Below are 24,523 nucleotides of genomic sequence, written 5' to 3' on the forward strand. Positions count from 1 at the left end.
GTGCTGCAATTCTTGGCACTACTAAGACTGATAGAGGTATTAACTCGCCTGTCTTTGCAACAATGTTGATCAAAGCCACACATAAATTTTGTGGAGTCATGGTATCAGAGCCGAATGGTGCCAAAGTGATACTCTCTTGTCGCAATGGTGTTAAATTTAGAGTATTGGCCAGCTGTTGTGAAATAAACGAGCGTTGAGCTCCCTCGTCAAATAAAATATTGGCAACAGCACGAACCTTGTCGGACACCACTTCTGTTACTGCTGTTTTCAACAGACAAATTGAGTCACCTTGGTTAAACAGTACTGATGATTGTGGGTTGGAAGCTAGTGTTGTGGTGACAGGGGTAGTTGCATTGGAAGCTGGTGGTGTGCTAACTGGGGGAGCAGTTTGCTTGGCTTCTATTTCATTGGGTCTGGTGTGTTGGATTGGTGGGTTACTGGATTGGTGGGTTACTGGATGGTTGCCCATTAATGGTTGTCTATTGGAGTATGCCTTACAGACACTTGTATGGTGTTTATGAGAACACTGTTTACAACGGTTGCGAGATGTACACAAAACCCGATACAGTTGTGGTATATAAGCCTATAACTGATATTATATCACTCTAGGCACACTCACCTGATAGGTGAAAGAACTATAGAGCACTCACCTTGTTCCTTTCACCTAGTTGTCCTCTGTGTTGTTCTGTGGTCTGCTCAATGGCTGACACGTGGTAGGTAGAAATACGCATCCACACATTGCTCAAGTGATTATTTCATTGATAGTTCATCGCTTAGTAACTGTCAAATAGTCAAAATTTAGCAACTACACTGAGCCTAGCCAAACTTGGCTAGGCTCAGTGTTTAATTATGCTCAGCCAAACTTGGCTGGGCATAATTGAACACTCTGTGTCGCTCAATATAACAAGTCAAACGTATCGTATCTTTTAATTGGTTGGGCATCAAAGCCATGAGCCAACCGCATTCCCATGATATTGCCCAGGCAATACCAAGATATTGCCCAGGCATTACCAAGATATTGACCAGGCAATATCAAGATATTTTTCGAGCAATATGCGAGTTAAACTCTGAGTGGCACGTTTGAATGCCCACACTTAAGTGGTATATAATATAACACATTAGTATATATGGGCATTCAAAGACACCTCCTGGGGTTTAACTTGTGGGCAATATCATTGGAATGTGGTTTGTTCATAGCTTTGATGCCCAATCAGATCAAAGATACAATACACTTTGACTTGTTATTAAGTGGCACAAAACATTTAATTGTTGGCTTTGGTTTACAAGTTAGGCTAGATAATTTTAAAATAATTCTTTGGGCAATGCATGAATGCATATTTCTGTCTGCCATATGAGTAGACCACTGAACAACACAGACGGGACAAATAAATTTCAAATAGGTGAGTAACTTATAGTCCTACGAATGTACTTAATAAGGCTGTACTGATACTGGTATTATATCGGTATCTGTACCGATATTACAAGTATTTGGTATCGGTCAATTGCAAGTCAACAATACAGATATTTCACTTGAGTTATTTGCACTATTAAAAGTAGTATAAGTACCATGAAAAGGGCGTTATTGGACAAGCGTCTTAGTTGTTAAATGGTTAAGTTCTTAGCCTAGTAGTCCTTACCTAGCATGAGTCGACCGGCATGGGTTCAAATCCCAGGTTGGTGAACATTGTTTCTTTTTCCGAGGGTTTTTTTAATCATTTTTTAAGTTATTTGGTGGTTGATTTCTGTTTTGTTCTGTGATTTGTACTGAAAAAACAGACAAGTTTGGATAAAAACCTTTTGTGAACAGTCATAAGTACCAACAAATAAAAGGATTGTGTTGTTGAAAAGCATATGAATTGTAGTAATTTAACACAGCCATAGTAATCATCCTACATACTCCTTATGCTGTAATGCATATTGGTTTGACTTTGAAGTATCGGCTGTGTATATGGTATTGGAAATAGACAGATATCGATATCGGATGTAAAATATGGTATCGGTACAGCCCTAGTACTTAAACATAATGTATTAACTTACTTACTGTCCCAATAGCAAAAAGTTAATATGCTTATAAATGTATTACAAAATGCTAAAACTAAAAAACTAGCTCCCACAATCGCAATGTTTCTGGCATTGTGCATAATAATGTTCTGAGGGGTATAAAGATACTCAGATACTGATGTATAAAAGAAACAAGAAACAGGGTGAGTGCTCTGTAGTTCTTTCACCTGTCAGGTGAGTATGCCTCACTTATACCATGAGAGTGTCTGATTTTGCTTATATATACCCTTAGCCCTTGGGCCTGCGTCCCTCAGGCTTTTGAGTGTATATATATTAACAAATCCCTTGCAGTCGTGGTATAGCTATTAACAGGATTCATATAATGTGGGTACACCACAACTTAACAACTGTGTATTTACAGACATATGCATAACAATGTACTAAGTGATGTAGGACATTATTATGATATATATATAAAACAAATTTTATGATACATTCAATAATATTAGCCACGTCAGGCTACTGATATTGCATGATCTAAGGATTAACATGATTTCCTAAATTTTGTAGATTCAAACCGTTACAACTAAATGTGTTAACCTGACTGTCAGTGTAAGAAACTAAACCATCACCACTGTATGTATTAATGCTGTACACCACCTGGAACATTAATCAGATGATAATTAGAATCTCGCAATAAAAGCTAAGAGATTTTACAATGTACCATGCATGATATAAATAGGTAAATGAACTGTTGCTATGGCTATGCTACCAGTTTAATATAGATTTAACTGAATAATAATATGTAGTATGATGAATTCTTGTGTGTAATGTGGTGTAATACATGATGTGATTTTATGCACTAAATTGTGTAATTTGGATGAGTGACACTCAATAGTCAAAATTAGAATTCAGATTAGAAAATCAGTCTTCAATTTCATTCATCACTTCTAAAAAGGACTCACGATAGTGAGTAAAATCATTAACATCATCATTATCATCATTGTTATCGTTGTTAGAGTTTTGGTTAAATCTGTAGATCAATACGTACAACATGGTATAAGCTATCATGGAATACATGTGAATAGCTGGCATTAGTTATTTAATATGTAATAAGATTTATGTATAAAAGTAACACCACTCAAAAAAGTTCAAAGGAGGTAATTACACAAACCCAAAAGTTCAGAATTAAGAATATAAGAAAACGGTACACACGCATAGTTTTGCAATCATTTATATAATTTTGCAATCATTTAAATTTGATCTGTCTGTCCACCTATACACACACAATAACAAACAACACTCACATATCAACTATGGTAGCATTCTTCCTCACATTGTCATCAATATACCAGTATCACTCACAGGTACTTCAATGGTTGTATTAGGTTTAGGTTTGCAGTGTGTGACAATTTTCTTAATAATCTCTTTATATATGATCAGTTCCATTGTAGCAAATGCTATTAATGGTAACATCACAAAAAGAATGGTAAATGTTGATAATACTTCTGAAATAAAACTGTCAAACAATGATATGACTGATATGAACAACATTATTTGTAAAACAACTCCATCAACAATATTAAGAATTATACTCTCATATGGTTTTATTATTATATGTATCAAGGCTACTAGTGTGTTTGCTGTGAGTAACAAAACTTGTGAAGTATTGGAATTAATTGTGAGTAGTAAAATTAACACCAGTCGATAAATCATGTAGTAAGCAGCAAAACTTCTGTACTTGTCTTGTAACATCCTTGAAACTGATCAAGCAATGGTTTGAACCTAGCGAAGTTGATCTTGCGATTAAGAAATGGTTCAAGGAGAAGTAGAAGTGGTAGACCAATCACAATCACTAGTGTAAATAACACTGCTACAATAAAGAATGGTAGATGACGACCATGAAAATACTCTATGTCAGGTGACAGGTAAGTGTAAACCTTATCCAGATTATTAAATGTTAGTGATCTTAACAGCAATAATGAAGTTGTGGTCACAGAAGTGTACGATAATAGCAGCAGGGGCGTAGCCAGAACCCGGGCCACCCGGGCCCAGGCCCGGGCATCAATAATTCAAGATACTCTAATAGAGCAGTCAGATCGAGATATATCAGTCTCAGTATTCAGAGAAGCAGTGTAGCAAGCTACGTATGTAGTTATAAATAAGGAGGTGTAGTTGGTGGAGGGGAGGTCAAGGGCGTAACCAGGAAGGGAGGGGGGTTCTGATGAACCCCTTTTCAGAAGCAGATATTTTAAATCTAAAAATCACATCAAGTCTTAGCTACAGCCCTGGAGCTCTCCGGTAGCTACTTGCACACTAGCGCTCCTCTGTACTACTCTTGAGGGTTGCATTGCATTAATGCTGAACTATTGTAAATCATCAAGATCTGTTGCATCACATGATCAGTAGCGCATGTGATGCATGGTGGAAATGGCGAAAGTGTTGAGTGGTTGAGGCAGACATATTACATATTACATATTACAAGGCAGCAGCTGCGATAAACTTGAATGGTCGTGTTATACATGTGTCAGGTGAGCACAAACTGTGAATAGTTGATGTATATTTATCTGATGAATGGTTTGTTTATTTGTCACATGTTGTGGGCACGTGATGTCTCGAATACATTGGCTAAGTCTAAAGTTACTGACCATCAACAGGAGGACCGACCAAGAATAATGTGTACCCGGAAGGAAGTATTGCCAACTAAACGACTCGGAGTGTGGAGGGTTCCCATGTGCTAGAAAATTTTAAGTTGGCTGTCATGGTCTGGAAGTGAAGATTAAGTTAGTATTAGCTACAATAGGTTTATAGTTTCTATAAGCTGCATAAACAGCAGTGTGTAGGTTTTAGCTAGTTAGATGCACAAACAGCACCTTTTAATGTTACTGCCTAAGGGCACATTTTGTGTATGCATGGTTTTCGTTCGGACGTGGTCTGGGGGAAGCACCCAGGCCTTCCCCTACAAACATTCCACTTTACTTTTTGGTCTTCAGCTAGGCCCTGGCATCACCAAAAGTCTGGCTACGTCCCTGAATAGCGGAAGGAAACATTACACGGATAATTCCTCTAAGAAATGCTGACAACTTGTAAGACATTCTTGCTGACAAGCAGATTATTCCTACAAAGATGATAACAGCTAGTGGATGTACATAATGTAGAAACTCTTGGTCAATTCCAGTCATAGATTTTACTAGACAAAGCTGTCCTAGAAATTGTGGAGTCACTTGCAATGCTGGACATAATGCTACTGAACAGCAGTGTACAGACTGAGAAAAATGTTGACCCAGTAAAATTTCCAACACTAGTAGTACGTAATAACATACAAGTAATCAATCTCAGCATGATAGTATGTCATAATAAACACTGCTATAGCCAGAACTATCCAGTATCAAGACACACGGTAGTGTGTCGTGCGGCCCAAGAAATCGGCGCGCCACACCGTGAGTATAGTAATGTTCTATACCATGTGCGTATTTTGTACCATACGCGTATGGTACATACCATACGCGTACGGTACAACCATACGCGTATGGTACAGCAATTCGTACCATATGAGCAGCGGCGGAGGAAGTAGTTGATATGAGGGGGGCTCCACTGAGCTGACCCAGACTTATTTCTAAGTTTGGTAAGGTGAGATAAAAAAAAAAGGTCACAATCAACTGACAAGAGCTTTCCACCTCACCAGCTACCATTTCTAGCTGATAAACTACATAAAAATCCTTACATAGCTCGCTACACACTGACTACTTTATTAGAGTGACTGCTCTATTAGAGTATCTCGATCTTTATCACGGTTTTCAGCCCCACTCCAAGAAAGATAATTTCGGTGTGATATCATTCTGAGGGGGGGCTTTAGCCTCCCCCTTTCCGCCGCCTATGCATATGAGTATACCTAACCTGCATGGTAGCTATGCGTATAATATCAAGCAGAAGGTTTTTGCACTGCCATACCTATTGACTATGCTGGATGGCGCTCTGCCTTCATTTCCTTTCAGGGAGGGGGAAGGGGCTAGTCTCCGAGACTGGCTTAGCGGTTTCTATTCATTGAAGATCGAGATACTCTATAATAGAGCAGTCATATTTTGATCTGATCATACTTATTCTATTCTCTAAAGCTAAGATGTATTTTGCTTTACTGTGGTTAAGATATAACCGAGGGGTCTGACACGTATGGAATCTAGCATTAAGCAGGATTCAAATCCTTAAATCTTGGATAAAATCTCTAAGGCTGAACGAATCTTTAAATCCTTAAATTTCTTGAAATTCCATAAATTTTTGTATTCTATTCCACAATTCTCCGTTTATTCTTTGTACAAGATCGAGATACTCTAATAGAGCAGTCAACTGCAGCAGTTGAAACTATTCTAATAGAATATTCATAATGTTAAACAAATATTGAAGAAAAAGCCAAAATATAATTCAGAATTCTTCAAATTTAGTAGATCTTGCACTGCTATTCTGTAATTAAATACTTTGCACAATTCTAGTGGTTTATTTTAATGTATTCCAAAATATTTGAAATATATTAAATCCTGGTCAAAATCCCAAATCCCTGCTAAAATTTTGCAAATATTGAATCTAAGGTCTTCATGTCGGACCCCTCGGATATAACTTAATTGATTTTCTTTACTGCATGATGCATACCTATATAGCTATATTATGCAATTTAAAATGAAAGAATATTGATGGCATGATATAAGTGATAAAACTGCATGACATCTTATTTTGTTAGGACAATATATAGCTACAACATAACTGCAAGGGTCTAGACTCAAGGGTAGCATGCACTGATACCATGCACTTCTGCCAAATCATAGAATAAGCACTGATAGCTACTGCTGAATGAATGAATTGGACCAGACATTTGCTTGAGACCATCTGCAGCATTCTACTATACAGTCATCAAATGACTAGATCATGATGTATTTGTAAACATTATGCAAAGATAAATGGTATATAGCTATTTAAATTAATGCTTTACAGAATTGTGCACAAAGTTTAATTGCAATAGCTATTGAATAATACTTTCAGAACTGTGGGCCTACCGGTGTCACCAGTGTCTAGCACTGGTAGCTGGACCTCGAGCTGGACATATAAAATTACTAGTAGGTAAAATTTTAAGGGGTATATAGGAAGAATCCTATAGTTAAATAATGAAATAGTTCAGTCATATAAAACAGGAATCATGGAGCATTAATTTGCAGCAGGGACTACTAAGTACAAAATTTATTGCTGGCAAATTTATTAACGGAACATTCCAAATAATAATTTTTCAATATAAATTTAATTTATGAGATAGATCAATTATTGGTGTATACTGTTCCACAGTCTCGGTAGCTATATGATAAAAACAATAATTCTGGCAGATCCAATCTTGAATTGTGTTAAGTCCTGCTGATCTAGTGGGATCTGATAAGAATTCTATACATAGTGAAAATTAATAAAGATGAAATAATCAACTGGGTTGGAAACTTCATGAAAAAATGATATCACCTATGTGCAGTAAGCCATAAAAGTATAAATCAAAGGAAGAGGATTAAATATCATAAGTCTTGATTTCTAGTCATTGGTGTAATCTATAACGAATGTATCTCATTGTCTGCTTAACAAATGTATTTCATTTCATCAAAGTATCTGGCAGTTTCAATACAATAGTGCCACCATACACCCATGGATTCCCATCTTGAATTTTTATAATAAATGACTTTATTTCTCCACAGTGGAAAATGCTATTGCTTTTAAACTACACAAGCTGGTATAATGCATGTTCTTTAGAATAGTTGAGTTAAAATTATCTAGCTGTTGCATAGCAACCACAAACACTGAAAATTTATGGTAAATTTTAATTTTGTTTCTTCTTCCACACAGTACATTGTGGCTGCAATTGCTACACATATATTGCTTCCTATTGGATTCATGACCCATTGTTTAATTGATACAATGAAAATTCAAAAATCAGGCCATTATTACATAATGCTACTCCTCCTTTATACCTGTAATAGAGTTAATGATGTAATGTAATGATGCAACATGATGTAATATAACTGTGATGTAATTTATGGATGCCTGTAATATAAATATTGTGTAAGAGTTAGTTAGTTGTTATTGTGTGCTTTCAGTTATTGATTAATAATATTACATACAGTGGTCTATGCTGCCTTTTCTGTAAGGCTCTGTAGAACTGTTTCCAGCATACTGATATTCATGATTATTTCAATGAATATCATTGAATTCATGGTTTAAGGGATATAAACACTAAGCCAGTAGACGTAGCGTTGTAGCTCAACATAAACATATTATAGATATTGATATAATTCAGTATCCACAATTCCATATAAATACACATTAGAAATATTGCATTCTGATTGGTTAAAACATAGCGACCATATTAATTTGCATCAAAATCGAACCAATTTTTTAGCTACTCTTATCTGAATGTACTCTTTAAAGTTAACAAAATCCACATTAATTTGTGCTGCAGGTCCATTGTGATGAATGTGAGTGGTGGTACTATTTACAGTATGTAAAAAAGAAAAGTATGTAAACAAGAAATTGGATCCTCAAAAGAAGAAGAGTGTATATAGCAGCCGGATAAATATGCAAAGACAGTAAGGGGCCATGTTACACAACTGATGACACTTCTGAAGTTCATTTTTTAAGTTGTTAGCTTTGCACAAGCAGTATAATTATGTACAATTCATACTGTAGCTACCATGCACGTTGTAATTGCTCTCTACCCAATTGCGTCACGTAAATTGTCAGTTATCCACACTTATAATTGAGACCATCTGATAGCTAAAGTAGCATACACAGTACCATTCATGTGAAGTTCTGCAGACAACATGTATATAAGATTTAGGTACATCAGTAGCACTGTAGTGGGAACTGCATGGGCAAGGCAAGGATAACAGTGTGCAACGTGCTAAAGAATAAATTTATAGTTACAGTTAAGCAGATTATTTTGTTGTGTTCTAAGTTTACTCAGCTAAAAATACCTGTAAAGGTAGACCCATTGTAGCTAGGCGATGGCAAGGCTAGAAGACATTGAGAAAAGGCATAATACGCATATGGTACGTACCATACGCGTACGAGGGGTCACCAACTGCTTCGAAATCTCGTACACCTCCAGTAAAATCCTGCCTGAAATACGAAATCTTATGTTGTTATCGTGATTCTGATTCTATACTCGTTCTGGTACCGTAGCTTACACTCAACTGCTCCTGCACAAAGGTAAGAATGAAATCCGATGTTCCGCTCCAATTCGGATTTGTATAATCAAGTTGTGGAAGCCGCACAAAACCAGGAGCTGTGGGAAAAAAGCCGCACAAACCAGGAGAGAATGAAATCCGATGTTCCGCTTCGTTTCGGATTTATATTAATCGAGTTGTAGAAGCCAAACAAAACCATGCAGGAGTTGTGGGAAAGAAGCCACACAAACCAGGAGAGAATCCATGCAAACTATCCAAAAGTATATCGATAAAATCCGATGTTCCGCTCCGTTTCGAATTTGTATTAAGCGAGTTGTGGAAGCCAAACAAAACCAAGATCTGTGGGAAAGAAGCCACACAAAACCCGGAGAATCCATGCAGATTGCTCCTGCACAAACGTAAGAATGAAAAATCCGATGTTCCGCTCCGCCTCGGATTTGTATTAAGCAAGTTGTGGAAGCCAAACAAAACCAGGAGCTGTGAGAAAGAAGCCATACAAAACTAGGAGAGAATCAAATTAAGAATGAAATCCGATGTTCCGCTCCGTTTCGGATTTGTACTAAGCGAGCTGTGGAAGCCAAACAAAACCAGGAGCTGCACTATTAAAAATGAAGTAACAGTGTGTGGGAAAGAAGCCATACAAAACCAGGAGAGAATCAAATTGAGAATGAAATCCGATGTTCCTCTCCGTTTCAGATTTGCATTAAGCGAATTGTGGAAGCCAAACAAAACCAGGAGTTGTGGGAAAGAAGCCAACAAACCAGGAGAGAATCCATGCAAAGTCCGACGTTCCGCTCTGCATGTTTCGAATTTATATTAAGCGAGTTGTGGAAGCCAAACAAAACCAGGAGCTGTGGGAAAAAGCCAAACAAAACCAGGGGAATCCATGTAAACTGCTCCTGCACAAAAGAATGAAATCCGATGTTCTGCTCCGCTTCGGATTTACTTAGCAAACTGCAAACTTAGCTACATAAACTTAGCAAAACTTCATAAACTTAGCAACACACCAACTACAAAAGCAACTGAAGCATACACTGAGATGCTCCTGGTTTTGTGGGGTTTCACACCAGATAGAGCTTTGACAGTTGCTCCTGGTTTTGAGGGGTTTCGCACGGGATTTCCCCTGAATGATTGGCCTTTTCCTGGTTTATAGGCCTTCAGCTGCGAGTTGCTCCTGGTTTTGTAAGATTTCATTAAATAGTTATGCCAAGGCTTTACTCCTGGTTTTATATGGCTTCGCAGTTCCTCTCAATTTCGTGAGGCTTTGCTCTTACATGCCTGCTGAACTTCTGTTTCTTTCTCCCACTATTTTTTGGTGATTTCAGAACTTATCACTCTACACCAACCTGTAATTTAAAATCAGATTTTGCAGCTCTCGTTCGATTTTGCGAAATCTTTTGAAACCCGTGAAATCTAGAGAAATTTGTTCAAGATTTTGAAATCCGTACCCGTTTTTCGTGAGTTGGTGACCCCTCGTACGCGTATGCCTATACCGTACGCGTACGGTACAAAATACGCATAATATTATGGTATAGAACAGTAACAGGAAGAAAGAAAACGCAATTTTCACACCTATGTAGCTCTGTGATCCCTTATTCGATTGGAACCAAATTTGCTAGAGACGTGCCGCCCGGGTAGGGGAGGCTACATACCAAATTTGAAGAAAATCACTCCGGCCATTTCCGAGATACGAGCGAGCAAAATTTCGTTTTAATCTCTTCGTTTTTTTCATCTTCATTTCGCACACTTCGCAAAATTCGCCATAAAATACGAATGCGTGTTCGGATTGGGCTGAAATTTGGCACACGTAAAGGGCTCAGTAAGGCGGATCTCCGTACCAACTTTGGTAGAATCCGATGAACATTCACGGCGTTATGACCGATTATTTGCGTAAAATAAGGTCTAAGGTCTGTCACGCCTACAGGGTAAACCCCTTGGAGGAATCAGTTGAAAATTGATATGTAGATGGAGCAACCATTGTAGGAGTGCCTTTTTGTAGTTTGAAGGGAATCGGGATAAAGACCACGGAGATATGACACAAAACCCAACCTGTGTCAAAATTATGCGATCGATTTTTATGAATAAAAAACTATTAGTTTTCGTGTCTATCAGGCAAACCGCTTAGAGCAACGAGCTGAAAATCAGTATGTAGCTGGAATAATCATAGAAAGTCCTTGCAGTAGTACAGAAGAATCGGATTACAAATCACTGAGTTATGATTCGAAAGGCAACTACGTGCAGCAAATGCGAGATCGAGAAACTCTAATAGAACAGTCACCCTAATAAAGCATTCGGCTGCATTTATAATTTACTTAGTTATTTATTATTTATTTTATTTATTTTAATACTTTTTATATTACATTGCAAGTTATTCTGTAGGGAATTCAGCTACAAACAAGTCACCCTGTAGTCAGATCAACTAGAAGAAGGTACCTAATAGAGAGTTCAGCTACAAAGAAGCCACCATGTAGAGAGTTCAGCTCAAATTTGTACATATATTGCACTTACATACTCGCTTGCGAGGTTTTGCAATTATCATAATAATAATAATAATCATAAAAAAATCACCCTGTAGAGAATTCAGCTACAAACAAATTGCCCTGTAGAGAGATCAGCTAGAAGAAGTTACCTTGTAGAGAGTTCAGTTACAAAGAAACAATCATGCAAAGAGTTTAGCTGCAAACAAATCACCCAGTAGAAAGTTCCGCTATGAACAGATCACACTGTAGAGTGTTCAGTTAGAAACAAGTCATCCTGTAGATAGATCAGCTAGAAGAAGTCACTTTGTAGAGAGTTTAGCTACAAAGAAACCACCATGTAAGAGAGTTCAGTTGCAAACAGATCACCTGTAGAGAGTTCAGCTAGGAACAAGTCACCCTGTACAGAGATCAGCTAGAAACAAGTCATCCTGTAGATAGATCAGCTAGAAGAAGTCACTTTGTAGAGAGTTCAGCTACAAAGAAACCACCATGTAAGAGAGTTCAGTTGCAAACAGATCACCTGTAGAGAATTCAGCTAGGAACAAGTCACCCTGTACAGAGATCAGCTAGAAACAAGTCATCCTGTAGAGAGTTCAGCTACAAACAAATCACCCCAGGGGCGGATCCAGGGGGGGGGGGGGGGGATTTGGGTGCTGAAGCCCCCCCTTCACTTTTAGGCTTTACTTGATCAATATGCTGTATATTATAATGAAATTTTGTCTTAGCATAATTATATGATCACTAATAATACAAATACTCATAAAACCACCTTATAAACATCTTTCCAAGGTATTATTAGTGGATTTATGCTAAAGTTTATGCAACAAGGACCCGGATCAGCATTGGAGGTGTACAAGATCGAGATACTCTAATAGAGCAGTCAGCTAACTTTTCTAATAGAACATTCACTGGAAGCATATAGTTGGTTCTGTTATGGAATTTTTCCAAATCTGCCTGCACCTATACATACAATGAAGTGTATTGGTCTGTTTAAGGGCTTCATTCATCTACTTGTGTAGTTAATATCTATGGTAATACTTAATCCAGGTACATAATTTCTATTGAAAATGCTCTCAGATTCAATCTTGTATTGTTCAAATTTCAAAATTTTCCACTTTCAACATTATTATTCTAACTTGCACTTATTCAGTGTTGTGCAATTGTGAGAGGATGCATCATGTACTTGGTTGTCTGTACCTACCCAAACTTTTCCATTAACAAAATGCTTCAGAGAGTCATATCTTAGTAATCTAAAGGCAGTATATAAAATATCTACAGGCAGAAAATTTTATGAATTTTAAGTGGAAATGTCTCCAAATTGCAGTATTTTAGCATCTATATTTCAAACATTTCCTGGGGGGCATGCCCCCAGACCCCCTAGTTCCAGCATTCCTCTACCCAAGAGATTAGTACCTTGAATTAGCCCCCCCTTTTATAAATCCTAGATCCGCCCCTGCACCCTGTAGAGAGTTCAGCTAGAAACAAGTCACCCTGTAGAGAGATCAGCTAGAAACAAGCCACCCGTAGAGAGTTCAGCTAGAAGAAGTTACATTGTAGAGAGTTCAGCTACAAAGAAACTACCATGTAGAGAGTTCAGCTGCAAACAATTCACCCTGTACAGAGATCAGCTAGAAGAAATTACCTTGTGGATAGTTCAACTACAAACAAATGACCTTCTAGAGAGATCAGCTAGAAGAAGTCACCTTGTAGAGAGTTCAGCTACAAACAATTCACCCTGTACAGAGATCAGCTATAAGAAATTACCTTGTGGATAGTTCAACTACAAACAAATGACCTTCTAGAGAGATCAGCTAGAAGAAGTCACCTTGTAGAGAGTTCAGCTACAAACAATTCACCCTATACAGAGATCAGCTAGAAGAAATTACCTTGTGGATAGTTCAACTACAAACAAATGACCTTCTAGAGAGATCAGCTAAAAGAAGTCACCTTGTAGAGAGTTCAGCTACAAACAATTCACGCTGTAGAGAGAGCAGATAGAAGAAATTACCTTGTGGAGAGTTGAGCTACAAAGAAACCATCATGTAGAGAGTTCAGCTGCAAACAAATCACCTGTAGAGAGTTCAGCTACAAACAAATCACCCTGTAGAGAGAGCAGATAGAAGAAATTACCTTGTGGAGAGTTCAGCTACAAAGAAACCATCATGTAGAGAGTTCAGCTGCAAACAAATCACCTTGTAGAGAGTTCAGCTACAAACAATTCACCCTGTACAGAGAGCAGATAGAAGAAATTACCTTGTGGATAGTTCAACTATAAACAAATGACCTTCTGGAGAGATCAGCTAGAAGAAGTCACCTTGTAGAGAGTTCAGTAACAAAGAAACCATCATGTAGAGAGTTCAGCTACAAACAAGTGACCCTGTAGAGACATCAGCTAGAAGAAGTTACCTTGTAGAGAGTTCAGCTACAAAGAAACCATCATGTAGAGAGTTCAGCTATAAACAAATCACCTTGTAGAAAGATCAGTTAGAAGAAGTCACCTTGTAGAGAGTTCAGTAACAAAGAAACCATCATGTAGAGAGTTCAGCTACAAACAAGTGACCCTGTAGAGACATCAGCTAGAAGAAGTTACCTTGTAGAGAGTTCAGCTACAAAGAAACCATCATGTAGAGAGTTCAGCTGCAAACAAATCACCTTGTAGAGAGTTCAGCTACAAACAATTCACCCTGTACAGAGAGCAGATAGAAGAAATTACCTTGTGGATAGTTCAACTATAAACAAATGACCTTCTAGAGAGATCAGCTAGAAGAAGTCACCTTGTAGAGAGTTCAGCTACAAAGAAACCATCATGCAGAGAGTTCAACTACAAACAAGTGACCCTGTAGAGACATCAGCTAGAAGACGTTACTTTGTAGAGAGTTCAGCTACAAAGAAACCATCATGTAGAGAGTTCAGCTATAAACAAATCACCTTGTAGAAAGATCAGCTAGAAGAAGTCACCTTGTAGAGAGTTCAGTAACAAAGAAACCATCATGTAGAGAGTTCAGCTACAAACAAGTGACCCTGTAGAGACATCAGCTAGAAGAAGTTACCTTGTAGAGAGTTCAGCTGAAAAGAAACCATCATGTAGAGAGTTCAGCTACAAACAAATTACCCTGTAGAAAGATCAGCTAGAAGAAGTTACCTTGTAGAGAGTTCAGCTACAAACAAATCACCCTTTAGAGAGTTCAGCTACAAACAAGTCACCCTGTAGAGAGATCAGCTAGAAACAATTAACTTCACTGTTTTAGGCTTCAGTCTATTATGCTCCAAAATTTGCCTATTATCCTTTTTAGCATTTCCCCAATTTTCTGCCTATTATGCTTGCTTTTATGCTTTTCAGAAATGCATTATGCTTTTACTTTGTGCGTTTGTTCTAAATAAGAGAAGTTCTTTATGCGATGGAATGTGAATGAAAAGTGTTACTTCAACTTCAACATGCAAAAATTAGCAATAGCTTGTAAATGGATGTGCGCATGCTACAGAGGTTGTAGACATTTTAGAGCAAGGGATCTGGGGACAAATCTATAGTCCCTTAGAAGCTATAGACAGTTTATTATCTAATATCTTTGTAGTTTTGTATGCAAATATAATATTATGATAGTTCTTCTGAGTTTTAGCAATTGGTATTCAAAGGACAGCAACTGCTCAGTATAATATTATGCAACTTGTATTTGCACCACCATGCCAAGAACATATTAGCCTCCTGGGGTAAACACTTAATGGTTCTTATTCTCTCTGTTGTATGCAATGACTGTTCTATTAGAGTGTTTGACTGTTCTATTAGAGAATCTCGGTCTTTTTGAAATATTTTCCTGGTTTGATATTAACCTCAGTCTCACTGCAGACCTGCAGATACTTCACTATTATTAATGTCCAGACATCATTCAGCTATACTGACTCATCACTAACCTTATTATCATAAGAGCTTCTCTTGTAGCTAGCTATTGTCTTTCAATCAAACTTTCAATACAGTAATCATAATCATCATAGCTATGTGACCGGATCTGCGAAAAAGTAACATAGTCGCATAAGCCTAAATTTGTGACCGGATTTCACATAACAAGGCTTCCACACACACAAAATCAAACTTACGTTTTTACCAGAAATGGATTGCTGGCCTAATACACTATCATATTCCACACTTTACTTCCTTCAGGACTGGCAAGTCTGGTTTCTGTGGCAGCTTTCTTCCGACCCTGTCAAAGCCACGAGTGGGAGATTGGTGCCATTGAATGGCCATGGCTTTGTGATAATGGTGTGTAGTGAGCTGGGACTTCACAGAGAGCTCGCCAATAGTGTTCTCAGTCAATTTGGAGTGATTTGAGGGCCATGAAGGGTCACGGAGAGCCCAAACTTGGCCTCTGGATTCCAATCGTCTTCTTTATTATTATTATTATTATTACTATTAAATACGGAGAAAAAGGCATTATGCCTGTGAGTCCTGCTCATTACAATAAACAATTACATTAAGAATAAAAGTTATCAATCAAAATTTTAAAGTTGTCAGTAGAATTAGACGACACTACATAATTGGGTAAATTATTCCATGAATTGATGGTTCTTACTGAAAAGAATTTACTTCGAACATTCTTTTGGGCATGAGGTTTAAAAAGTTTGAAGTCATGTCCCCTTGTGGCACTTGATAAATTCAGGTGGAAAAATAATTCAGGTTGAAGATTAAAATTCCCTTGTAAGATATTATATAGCATAATCATGTCAGCACGATGCCTTCGATATGACAATGTAGGAAGCTTGAGGGTAACCAGACATTCATCATACTCCAAACTGGACAGATCCTGAACACATTTAGTGGCTCTTCTTTGCACTCTCTCCATCCTGTCACAATCTCCAATATAATTGGGTCCCCTTACAACATTAGCATATTCAAGGTGAGGTCTTACCAGAGCCTTGTAGAGTATTGGAAGGGTCTTTCTATTTAGAGTGTTAAATAATTTTTTGATTAATCCCAATACACGATTGGCTTTGTTTATAGCAGAAGTTGCTTGGCTATGGAACTTTAAGCTAGAATCCACTATTATTCCTAAGTCTTGATGTTCTGATACTACCTGTAGGGGTTGTCGCTTCATTTTATACCCCTATGTTATACCCCTATGTTAAGCCCACCCACCACCCCCCACCCTATTACTACCACCTGTGATATTATTACCCGATCGAGAAAAGCTGCCCAAAACAGGACTAATTTTGGGTAAAATACACCCACTCAGTAATAGCTAGTAAATAGATGCATACTTGGTGCAAATTTTGTTTGCACAGCTGTAAGCAATGGGAAGTTATTACACAATGATTGCTTAAAATTGCCATATCTCCTAACGAAGCTTTGTGCGTCGAAGCCGGGTTTTGCATAACGAAAACTCTCAATGAAAGAACAATACAAAAAACGAAACCGGGCCACGCCCCCAAAATACAAAAATAAATTCGGAAATGTATTACGAGTATTGGGAAGACAATGAAAATTTCGTTTACTACTGCTCTTCACACTTCGTGCAAGTACCTTTCTTTAAAAAAACGGTCGGCTTTTACATCAGAAGCTAACATACTACACGTGTACAAATTTATAGCGCCATACCTATAGGGCAAGTCTCCGCTATTTTTCGATTTGCGATAGTCACTATTGATTTCTCCCAATAGTTTTTGTATGGAAATTGTATTGTGGTTTTGGGTTATCGTGCGAAAAATGTTCCTGCGAATATTTGCTGTACGGTAGAACAATTTTACGGTCACAATCGTGTTCTCCAGTGTCTGGGGTATATTTTGATGCTAAAGTCTTTGAATTTATCTTGGCGGGATGCTCCGCTATTTGACGTTGAAGTGAAGCGATGAACGTAAACACTAACATTTCACGACGCGTACCAAGTTTCTCGCCTCACCAGGACCTCTATCTGTCCATTTCAGCCAGGATTCGGTGAGTTTAGCACTTCACCATGACAACTGTGTGTGAATGTGAGGTGGGGACATCTGTAAAGGTTTCCTAAGCAGATATAATAGGCCGGCTGTTTTGCATAAATGATTATCAATCCCGGTGAATCGAGTATAAACGGCTATTAATGTGTGAAAAACGTTCTATCCTTCTAGATAAAGGTTTTACAGTAGTGTTCTTTTAATTTAGAAACTAAGGTATTCTTTTATACCAAAAATTGCAGAGGATTTAGTACAGCAGATCCTATGTGTGATGGTGATTTCAGGAAGTATGTCTTAATTTGAATGATATTTGGGCATTTTGTATACGTGTAAATCACTTGAAAGTCAGGATAGTATTTGATGTATTTATGCTAAAGACATGTACACTGCTTTATTGAGTTGGTGCATCTTTAAAAAGTATACAAGGTGCTTTAATGTTACCATACCATACGTAGGTAGGGAAATTTTCATGGTAAAAATATTTTCGTGGTTGGTCTGAGACCACGAAAATATTTTTAACAAAAAACTTTTACCACAAAAAATTTGTTACCTCAATTATACAGCTACGATCCAGCTACAAAGGTTATTAAAGTAAGCATAGTATTAGAATAGTTCTTGGGCTTATAATGCATTAATTAAAGGTGTCGTATCGCCACACGCAAATATAATTTGCTGGTGCCTATAAACAGCTGGCATTATTTACAGTCCAGTGCTTCATTTCAGTTTTGGTTGCTGTAATTCCCGAGCTTTGCCACTTTGCGTCTGAGTCAGCTTGAGTCCCTTGGTCAGCAAGTAATTAATTCTGGTGCCACACCCTGTTCCCACAATCTGATTGGAGGCCATCAATTTCCAGTAATATGGCCGGGTACATCACCAAAAGTGTATCTACAAATAAACCAAAGAAAGATAACTTTGTGATACAGTACTAAAAAAAATTCGAGTAAAAACATTTTCGTGGATTGTCTGCATCCATGAAAATATTTTTACTCGAAAATTTCTCTGCCTACAGTATAAAGTTTTATGCTGCACATAACATAGTTACTGGTTATTCACAAACACATCTTTTTGCAGGTGTTCAGGTGACCAGTAGTTATGCTGGATAGATTCAATGTAAGGAGGACTGGTATTTGAATGTGCTGAGAAGTTGAAGTAACTATTCCACTGGTAGCTTGACACCAACAGTATAATACATTACTAATCATTGTTTGTATAGGAGTATGACATTGCGGTAACTTCCAAAATTTTTATTTTTTAATTTAAAGTGTGATATCTTACTGAAATAGAAAATAAATACAACACATTGTCTGTAGAGTGTCGAATAATCTTTTAGTGGTTCTACATGTGCTGATCGTTGACATACGCAAATACCATTGCTGAATGATCAATTATAAATTACTTACACCTCTACATTTTGAAGTATGAAAGGCTTCATGATAATGTTGGTAAACTAGTAGTACTTCATATCGGTTATTTCACGACTTCACACTCAAGTAAGAATTGAATTGTTTTTGCTATGTCAGACTTCTGGTAAATACCCTGTGCACCATACATCCCAGTAGGATGGGTTCGGGATGGTTTCGACTGGGCTGTAACTGCAACAAATGTGAAATCTCGAAGCACACTACTTGTACATCTGCCATTGCTACCTGTCATCAAAGTGTGAAATGAGGAAGCATCATTTCTGGAGCAACAGTATTCAGCACTGAAGAAGGGATTTCCTGCTGAGTGGGGTTGGCTACAGCTTTCACCTCAGAAAAAGAAATTATGCACTCCAACAAAACTAGGTTTAAAAATATCCTGAAGTGTCAATTATGACAGCATGAGTACAGAGAAACCTGTCTTAGTGGTCATCTGTATAGGTACAGAAAGGCCACCTGTCAACATAAAATTTATTTTGATTTTTTACCTTAAGTGAGAAGTTTGTCCACCTGTCTATTGAGGTCAAGAAATGTTGGCTCAAACATGACCATGCAGCTTAAACAGGTTTCACTGTATGGGATTACTCTCAACAGTACAATGCAATGTGTCAGATGGGCTACTGTAAGGAAATACAAACAGCATACTCTTAGTATACCCTGATGTGTTATAGTTAGTAGACAGAATGTCACTTCATTGATTACAACTATAACAGAGAAGCTAAATACACATCAAATCCAAGTTACACTGAACCACTCAGTAGTACTTTTTATACCGACAGAAGCGCCCACCACAACTTGAGGTTCCTTGTTCCACCTGGAATACTCGATTTACATAACGGAACTTCCTTGAATCAATTGACTGTATGGTCGTTTCGGTCCTCACGGCTTCACTTCAATGCTCTAGTCCGGCAATGCTATGGCCTGACGTAGCGTCGTTTGGTTTCTCCAAGAAATATAGGAACGGAGCATTGCTTGGTCATCTACAGTTCTTCGTTAAACAGGCTATTCTACTCTGGACGTTCCTCATTTCACCTCCTGCGATAACAAACAGTACAAGCGGAGTCCACATAAATTACGGTAACACGCATTTTTAAGGAAAAATTTAATTGTTTCAAAAACACGCAAAAGTTTTCAATATGGTCAAATTCAGTCACATTTACAGTATAAAGCATTGAATACATTGGTGGGGACTATTCTACGGAACGGAACGGAACGGAATGATGGACTAAACTACGGAACGGAACGCTTTCTCAAATTGAAGCTTGCAACTTACCATTGCTGAAACTTCCCTTACGAGTTTTCAGTGGCACCTCCAGTGGGTGATTAAACATAAGATGAAAAGAATTAAAGGATCGATTGTGGGTTCTTGTTGGTTGTCATTAGTAACGAAGTATTAATTGTGGGATGAGCTGTATCAGTGATGTTCATCCTTGGTTCATCTACGGATATACCAAGAAGGGCACTTTATGTGAGCTGGTTTGCTCATTTTGACTTTAGAAAACAGTCTGGGCCGGCTTTTCAAGTCATATGTCAGTGTACAAATAAAGCAAGCAGGAAGACACTGATAACAGGAAAGAGCCAGCTGAATTAAAACTTGAAGAATTTTGTGCAGTGTGAGAGGAGCAAATATTTTGGCAGATCGCAAAGGGGCTATATTCTGCAAACATCACTGAATTGTATGCATGGAGTTATTAACAGCCGGTGCAGTGGACTAATGCTGTATTCAATAGTGAACTGATTTTGTCTGTTGCACAAATTCAAGGATGTGTCTGACTGCTAGCCTTGAATCAGGCCAAATGCCAAAACTCCAAGATCAACTAAATCTCAATTATAAGCCTAGCTATGCATGTGAAGCCATGCCCATAGCCACCAGGCAAATGTGATTTGGACCAAGATGTGTGTGTAATTTCAATGTATCTAGTCAGACCGGAAATGGAACGCTCACATTAATTACATACCACCTAAGAATCCTAGGATTTCTTAAGTGTAACATTTCACATGTTTCACTTATACAAAACAGGTTAAATTTGTTCGTTTATTTTCAAGTGATTCCCAGTCCATGAAATTACAGTGGGATCACATGTATCTGTTACAGTGCGGGCTGCTCTGTGTTGGATCTATTCTAGAGTTGAGATTTCAAGGTAGACTGCCAATGTACCGACACTGTTGTAGCATATTTAAGTGGAGGGCAAATGAATACAGTAATGCTAAGTATACAAATTTTTCATAATGAAATTGATATCCCATTTTGATTTGTACCTCCACTTTGCAACATATTCAAGAACAAGAAGTTACCACGCTTTTAATTTCCAACTGCTGTCATTATTAAATAACCAAGATCTCACCAGTCCTTGTTTTTTCCATCTACAATTTTCCTTGGAACAATAATTATCTAAAGGCTCTAATTCATATTTTGTATTTAAATCTGTAATTCACCTTGTTGTGGTTTTACTAATTTTATTGTTCATTTCCTTTGAAGTTGTACAGTATAGGTAAACAAAGATAAATTTTCTCTCCCATCTTATTCTAGGACTGAGAAAAATTTAATTATTTGTATACAGGCTCAAAATTGAGAAAATATAAAGCAAGTGAATTAATATTATACAGTCAGTTTGCTTTTGGATATTTAATGTCTCCAACTGTAACAAAAATTCAATGGATCCATGCATGCATCTCATCGCTGGTTGTCTGAACATTCTGCAAGTGATACCTCACTCAATCAACCATATATTATGTTTATTAGACTGAATAAAGTCATGATCACCTAGACTTCCTGTCACCAGTAACTTTCTAGTTAATTTCTCTGTGGATATTACGCTCTGAAACAGAAGAAATTGAGTGGTCTTCTAAACTATTTATCTTGTCAAGATCACCAGAAGCAACTGACATCCAATCAGCTACTGTATTGTAGTAACAAAACTTGCCTTGGTCATGCAATAAATGAATTGAAGAGACCTGCTTGATATATCAGGTAATAGAACAATGCACTGCATGAAACAGCTATTAATATTTTATTATTATCCTATTCCATTTCCTGGAAGTTCCACTGATGAATGCAACTTCAGCAATGATAGCGGCTAGACAAGCTGTAAGTTTTGATTCAGAAAACATTCCATTCTGCAAAATAGACCCCATCCTAGCTGGATTCAACTCACTACTCAGGCTAAGATATCTGACATTGTGTAGTCCACTATTCTGTTAATGAATCATTGATGTTCACACAATATAGCCTCCTTGAGGTATCTGAATGTTTGCTCCTCACACACTGCACAAAATTCCTTTAGATTCTGTTTAGCCTGACAGAGTTGATTCATCTTGTCACCATACTTGTTTCCTTTGTAGTGTAGCTACATACTGCCGGATTTATGCCTATTAGAAAGGCTGAGCCCCAGATTGTACATTCTAAAGTCAAAGTAAGCAAAAACAACTCACAGATTAGCAAAAACAAGTCATGCGTTAAGTTCCCTACTTGATACATCCGAAGATAAACAGCAAGTACCCACAATCGATCCTTAAGTTCGTTTTATCTTTCTTGGGGTACGTTTGTTTACCAGTAGGAAGTGCCACCGATAACTTGTACAGCAATGGTAAGCTGCAATCTTCAATTTGAGAAAGCATTCCGTTCCGTAGGTTAGTCCATCATTCCGTTCCGTTCCGTTCCGTTCCGTAGAATAGACCCCACCGAAAAAATACAGTTACAATACAAATTACTCTACAACTAAACTACAAACACAATTAATTACAACAGGGGTTTGGGGAAAGGAAAATCAGAGTCTTCACACTGCAAAGCCCAGTACCGTAAAATCATACGGGCATTGTTCGTCCATAAAGAAACTAAAGTTGTTGTAACAAATGTTTACGAGCCTGTTTGGTTGGTGCACCACTTCTGGCTGTGGTGCGTTCAGCGATGGTACGAAGGGTCTGAAGCGCAAATGGTGACCAAAAACCAAAAGTTTCTACAACAAGTGGGACAAAGTCACACCCTACCTCCTCTACAGCATCTTGATGTCTCTGGTCCTTGGCTAACTCACCTGCTGCAGCAACTACCCCAGCACAAGAAGAAGAAAAAGAAATGTGAGAAGGCTGGGTAGTGTTACGAACAGACCCATCAAAATAAGCTGGACGACCATGCTGAAAGTCAGGGTGGTACACATCACCTGGGCGAGAATTATCTTCATAAGAAACACGTTGTTCCTTCAAAACTCCTGAGTGACTCTGGGACAAAGCATGACAACAATGTCAACTAGAGCATCATGGCGACGAATTCTCATAGGACCATGAGAACATTCTAGAAGATGGTCACCAAATTGGTCAATGGAAGTAAGACACACACATAATGGGGAAAGTGGAAATAGAGGGATTCCGAGCCACAAACGAAGGCCAACAACAAACTCAGGACCATGCAGGAATAGCGGCCAGAGCAAGGGAGACTTGAGGAATAGCTTTGAGCCATCCACTGCTAGTACCAGATGAGTGAGAGAGAGCAGTAAGTCAAGCACGGTTTCGGGTGTTGAAAGAAGCAAATAGTTGGTCATACTGATTTTGATCTAACAGAGCTTGTAAGTCCTGCTGGGTAGCAGAGGGAATAAAGATATCAGATGTAAACCTTTCAAAGGTAGCAACAGCATGTTCTTCATTTGGAAACACTAGATCATGAAAGTCCTGGGATAGAAGATGAGAAGCCAGGAGACGAACACTATTACATGAACCCAAAAAGGCCGCAGCAGCGGAAGAAAAGGATGAGCGCAAGCCGAATACATTTGGTGAAATACTTGCGTATTATTGAAAAAATTTCGTAAATTTTTTAACCGCTTTCTTAATGAAGGAAGGGACTAACAATAAAAACCTGGATATCATCTTATTCTCCTGCTCAAGAGGAGTTAGAAAGTCTTTGTTTAGTCGCAGTAGCCCCAAGGATACATAAGGTATGAGCGTTTGTTTACGTCACGTCGAACCGATTGTACGTGATCGGTTTTTCTTCACGAATTTCGCCTTTGTATGCAGTGAAGGGCGAGTAAAGGAAAAACGTACCCAGTAACTGATTCCCCTGTTCATGGCGAACACGATGGTGAACATTTTAGCTCTGTACTTCAATCCGTTGGTAAGTTACAACCGTTTATGTAAGCGTATGTAATTTATTTTCCCTATACTTCGTTCCTTAGTCTGGCGCGGCCGCCCCTTCGCATAAAAGGTCACTCTAGCATACAAAATTTGTAGCCTGTTACCGAAAACAGGTAACACCAATCAGATCGCGTTGTTGGTAATTACTGAATTTTTGTGACGTTTGTTTAGAAGTGCTTATATTATTAAAGTAAAAGCACGTACATACTGAAAACTACAACATACTACTACTTATTACCTAACTATATACTTATTACTACCTATACGTACTTAACTTAACCAATGTCAAAGTCAGGAAATTCGTCCTCAGCAGTAAGCGAATACTGGCGGAGTTACCATAGATACTATGGAATTACGTAATGAGTGAAAGAGATTA

The 24,523-nt window shown here is 38.0% G+C and overlaps 1 long non-coding RNA gene across 1 annotated transcript; it reads right to left on the bottom strand.

Annotated features, from left to right (window-relative positions):
* Nucleotides 1–17,704: 17,704 nt before the first annotated feature.
* Nucleotides 17,705–20,170, bottom strand: LOC136264173 (uncharacterized). The gene is made up of 3 exons (XR_010704993.1): nucleotides 19,255–20,170; nucleotides 19,009–19,200; nucleotides 17,705–18,493 (listed from the first exon to the last, which is right to left on the bottom strand). It is a non-coding gene; the product is annotated as an uncharacterized lncRNA (long non-coding RNA).
* Nucleotides 20,171–24,523: the final 4,353 nt, after the last annotated feature.

The sequence above is a fragment of the Dysidea avara genome, chromosome 8 (assembly GCF_963678975.1).
Source record: "Dysidea avara chromosome 8, odDysAvar1.4, whole genome shotgun sequence".
Classification (NCBI taxonomy): domain Eukaryota; kingdom Metazoa; phylum Porifera; class Demospongiae; order Dictyoceratida; family Dysideidae; genus Dysidea; species Dysidea avara.